This window comes from Urocampus carinirostris, chromosome 20 (assembly GCF_059441175.1).
Source record: "Urocampus carinirostris isolate Australia breed hairy pipefish chromosome 20, RoL_Ucar_1.0, whole genome shotgun sequence".
Lineage (NCBI taxonomy): Eukaryota > Metazoa > Chordata > Actinopteri > Syngnathiformes > Syngnathidae > Urocampus > Urocampus carinirostris.
The window spans coordinates 16,752,401-16,757,891 of NC_142368.1; the positions used below are offsets into that span (position 1 = coordinate 16,752,401).

Here is a 5,491-nt window from a genome sequence, read left to right on the forward strand (position 1 = left end):
AGTGTACTCTAGGCAAGCTTTTTCGACCGACTCCCACCTGTTTTCCGACCCATTTTTTGATCCTGACCACGTCTACTCTCCTTTCCTGGCTTACGACTCGCTTACGACCCCGACCACGTTTTTGCTCTCCTGTCCCGGCTACTGACCCGTTTTCCGTTCCCGACACCGCCATCGCTGGCCCAGAAGTCCCACTTCCGCGTTCAGAGCAACCTGCTTCCTGCGTCCTGATCGTGGGTGCAACCCTTTCTCTTTCTTCTAATAAAACTGAGAAACGCTACGCAATGGGTCCTGTTTCCGTTTTGGTCCTGACAGTAATGTTTTTAGTAAAACCATCATGAATAACTGGCAAAACAGTAGATTTACATATAAAAACACATTTTTTTTTAATATATTTATTGTACAGAATCAATAATCATTCGGACTGATACGTAACATTTTTATACAAAATAAAAGCTGAAAAAAAAAAAGGGGCAACAAAGGACAAACCCCGCCCACGTGGTCCGTCATGATTGGTTCTTGTCGGGGCAAGGCCTGGATTAGAACCATCGAAAAAAATAGAACGATTGCTACATACAATCGATTATTTGATTTGCAAGATGCCGGCTAATCCCCAAAAAAAAAAAAAAGGAATGGACTCATTTAGCTTGTAAAATGATTCAAATTGTACATTTGATACAATATAGAACAAGGAAACGTTTTGGTGCAGGGGAAAAAAATCATAACGTTGAAAAATTCTGTACCATTGATGGCTATAGTTACATTACCATTTCCCGTTAAGTGCCATTGACAGGTATAGACGTCAAGTTTCTGTTTTCCATTGAGCGCATTTGACTGCTATAGACGTCAAATTCCAGTTTTCTGTTTGTGCCATTGACTTGTATAGACATTCAATTTCTATCATTTGTTTAATGCCATTGACCGATTTTGACGTCAAATTTCAGTTTTCCAGTTGGTGCCATTGACAGATATAGACGTCAAGTTTCTGTTTTCCATTGAGCGCCTTTGACTGCTATAGACGTCAAATTCCAGTTTTCGTTTCGTGCCATTGACTGCTATATAAATCAATTTTCTATCTTTTGTTTAATGCCATTGACCGATTTTGACGTCAAATTTCAGTTTTCCAGTTGGTGCCATTGACAGCTATAGACGTCAAGTTTCTGTTTTCCACTGAGCGCCTTTGACTGCTATGGACGTCAAATCCCAGTTTTCTGTTTAGTGCTATTGACTGCTAAAGACATTCGATTTCTATCTTTTGTTTAACGCCATTGAGAGCTATCAACATCAAATTTCAATTTTCCAGTTAGTGCGATTGACAGCTACAGACGTCAAGTTTCTGTTTTCCATTGAGTGCCTTTGACTGCGATGGATGTCAAATTCTAGTTTTCGTTTAGTGCCATTGACTGCTATAGAAATTAATTTTCTATCTTTTGTTTAATGCCATTGACAGCTATCCACATCAAACTTCAATTTTCCAGTTAGTGCCACTGACGGCTATAGACATCAATTTCCAGTTTTCTGTTTTGTGCCATTGGCCGCAATAGACATTCAATTTCTATCTTTTGTTAAGTGCCATTGACATCTATCAACGTCAAATTTCAATTTTCCAGTTAGTGCCATTGACAGCTAAAGATGTTGAATCTCCATTTTCTGTTTAGTGTCATTGACAGCTATCAACGTCAAAATTTTGTTTTCGATTTTGGGCCATTGACTGCTATAGACATTCAATTTCTATCTTTTGTTTAGTGCCATTGACAGGTATAGACATCATATTCATATTTCCCGTTTAGTGACGCTGACAGCAATAGACGTCAAATTCCAGTTTTCCGTTCAGTGCCGTTGACGGCTATAGACGCCGAATCTCCATTTTGCATTTAATGCCTTTGATGGCTATAGACGTCAAATTCCAATTTGCTGTTTAGTGCCAATGACGGCTATAGACGTCGATTCTCCTTTTTTGTGTGTGCTGACGTTAAACAAGCTAAGTGCATTACAGAGCATCCCCTACATGGCAATTTCCGGGGAGGGAGGAGTTATAAGGAATAAGCCACGCCCCCACACAGAGTCCCACCCCCTGTTGACAATTTTGGTAGATTTCTGCTGTTTTGGAGTCGTGTCGTGATCATTTTGATAATAACGGGGCGGGGATTATTCAAAAAGGAGGAGGGTATAAAGACAATAAGCCACGCCCCCCAGACAGAGTCCCGCCCCCCCTGTTGACAAGTTTTGTGGAGATGTCCGTTTCGGGTGGTTTGGAGTATTGTCGGAATTCTTACGATAATGACTTTACAACGGAGATGAGGAGGGTTTTTGTAGCGTAGGGGGCGGGGCTATCAGGAATAAGCCACGCCTCCAGCCAGAGTCCCGCCCCAGGTCGACATATTTTGTGGATAATCGATGTCCGTCTCTTCTTGATCCGGAGTAGTTTCAGGATAATTCTGCTGAGGTTCGGGGCAGGCTTCTTTGCGAACATTTTCAAGAGAAGATCCGCAGGAAGGAGGCCACCAGAACCGAGGACAAGGCGACCGAAGAGGCGGCAGCGTGGAGCGACCCGCTGCCCCCGGTGGCGGCAGAGGGAGTCACGGAGGAGTCGCTGTAGGCATCGGTAGCCATGGTGGGCGTAGACCCGTTCATTGTGTAGTTCATCATCGTCGGGGTGGCCATCGTGGTGCTTTGAGAGACCACCTGGAGAGAGCGCGAAGATGTTACATAGACAGCGACCGGATGATGAAGGTGCTGTATCTGAGTCATGGTAACCATGGGAACCAGATTCAAAAATTATTTTATTGTGTTTTCGTTTTGTTCTTCTTGTTCATTAAAAAACTGAATAAATAGTATTGAGGTTTAGTAACAATACATGCTGCCATTATTTATCAAGTACATATCTTTCATCTTTTCAACCAGCTCGGTGGCCGTGGGGGTATGGCGCCCGCCCCGAGTCTGTGGTTCAAGCCTCGGCCGAGTCATACCTAAGACTTATACATTGGTACCCGTTGCCTCCCTGCTTGGCGTCAGCATTAGGGGTTGGAATTAGGTGGTTTGGTCACCTAATGACTCCCAACACATCAGTTGGGTTGAACGAGGGGGCTGGGAATCCCCTCCTCTAAATCAATCTCCCAAAAAAAAGAGTCAGAAATGACTCTAGCCACCTCCCACTAGGGGTATATGGCTGTGGTATATATATATATATATATATATATATATATATATATATATATATGGGCAGCACGGCGGCGCAGTGGTTAGCGCTTGTGCGGCACAGTTCATGTCATGGGAACCTGTTGTGGGTTCAAATCCAGCTCCAGACTTCCTGTGCGGAGTTTGTATGTTCTCCCCGTGCTTGCGTGGGTTTCCTCCGGGCACTCCGGTTTCCTCCCACGTTCCAAAAACATGCATTTCAGGTGAATTGGCCGGTCCAAATTGTCCCTAGGTGTGAATGACCGAATGAGTTGTCTGTCCCTGTGTGCCCTGCGATTGGCTGGCAACCAGTTCGGGGTGTCCCCTGCTTACTGCCCGGAGATGGCTGGGATGGGCTCCAGCCCCCCCGCGACCCTAATGAGGATAAGCGGTACGGCTAATGAGATGAGATATATATATATATCTTTCATAGTACACAAAATCAAATAATAAACCGTACGTGACTCCAAATCTTGGCAGACCCTACCTGTACCGATACTGGCTGCCAATATTTTGACATCTGAATTTGTATCAGTCCGATATCAATACTGCAGTTGTTAGAATTGCTCTAAATAAACGATTTGTATGAAACAATGTGTAAGAGAAAATGGACAAGTTGTCACGGTTGCCAAGGTGCCCAATTGGCTCCATCCGTGTAGCGCCAGCTGCGGCTCATTGACAGATTGGCTTTGCGTCTATTTAAGCTCAGTGCTCTCATTCTTTCTTTGTCAGTCCGTCATCGAACCTCTGCCCCGCAAGATGTGCGTTTTGACTCGGTCCTGTTTCCTATTGGTATTCCCTGTCCGGTATTGTTCCCGTTTATTTTTGTCCTGTTTAATATCGGTTTCCAGTTTCGGTCCCATCTATTTTTGTCCTGTTTATTATTCTCTAAAGTTTTTGTTCCCGTCTAGTTCGTCCTGTTTATTTTCGATATCCTGCTTCATTATCAATCCTGTCTGTCCCGTCCTGTCCGGTCTCGACCCCATCTGTCCGATATCTACTCGGGCATTTGGTATCGATCTCGTCGGCCTCTGGCTTCCTATCATTTCACGCCATGACTCCCCATTTCCCATAAAATAAAAGGATTGTGTGAGGAAAGTCACACGTTTGGGTCCTGATCCTGTTCTGGTTCCTGACACAAGTAGTAATACTGGAACTATAGCATTAATAGCTATTATAATTTAATAGCATTAAATCAATTTTATTATGTGTACTAAGTAAAATGTGTACGTTATTAGAAGCAAGTACTGCTACTGGTATCGGCTGCCAAGCTTTTTGCCAGGCTTGTAACTTCTAATCTGTGTTTTTTTATGTATTTTGTTGTGTGTACTATGAAAAATATGTACTTTATGAATACTGGCAGCGGGAATCGACAATGGTATCGGCTGGCAAGCCTTGAAGACCCATATGACTTATAACTACCCACCAGTGTTTTATTTAATCTATTCTAAAACGTACTATGAAAAAAATCTATAGACTTTAAAAATATCGGCAGCATGTATCGGCCGTAAAGCTTTGGAGACACATATAACTGCTGACTGCCAGTATTTTTCTCTTTTAATTCTTTTTTACTGTAAAAACGATGTAGTTAATAAATATCAAGTATCACTATTGGTATCGGCAGCCAAGCTTTGGAAACTCGTAGGGATAAGAAATTATCACTCGAAACCAAATAAACTCAAATAAACTTACCGAAAGATGCGTCTTAACGATTATGAGTGAGAGGCATCCATTTTTATATATTTGTATGTATTCGCACAAATTCAAAAACGATTACCTCGCTAGCTAGCGGGCACGTGTCATGTTTCCTTTAGCTGCTAAAGTAACTTTAGACGATATCGCCACAATGGCACAGGGCAAGTGTCACACGGGATCCGATTCATGGAGTTTCGGGTGTAAGGGCGGACAAGCAAAAAGACCCAAAAAATAAAATTCAATTTAATAAATGGTTCAAATTTACTTCTTTCACTATCAGGAAATCCATATATGGTGAGTCTGGTTTTGGTCAACAAAGGACGTCATCTAATTTTGTTTCCTCTCTTATTTTTAACTTAAATTCTATTCAAGACTTTGTTATGTTACATGTTTATGATAAAATATATCAATATTCATAGTTCAACAACTTTACAATAAAAAATAAAAATAAAAAAATACAATCTTACCTGGGTCGACAAACAAATGGCGAAGATAATCACTCCCAGTTGGACCAATGTCATTTTGCACATGTTAGGCTTTAAATATATTGTTTATATTTGTTTAATTGATATATTTTTCTCTTTTCTCTGGTCGATGCTGAAGCGTCCTATGGTGTCAGCTG

At 41.9% G+C, this 5,491-nt stretch overlaps 1 long non-coding RNA gene across 1 annotated transcript; it reads right to left on the bottom strand.

Annotated features, from left to right (window-relative positions):
* Positions 1 to 273: 273 nt before the first annotated feature.
* LOC148346393 (uncharacterized) lies at positions 274 to 5,491 on the bottom strand. Its single transcript, XR_015848326.1, has 2 exons — positions 5,337 to 5,491; positions 274 to 2,682 (listed from the first exon to the last, which is right to left on the bottom strand). It is a non-coding gene; the product is annotated as an uncharacterized LOC148346393 (long non-coding RNA).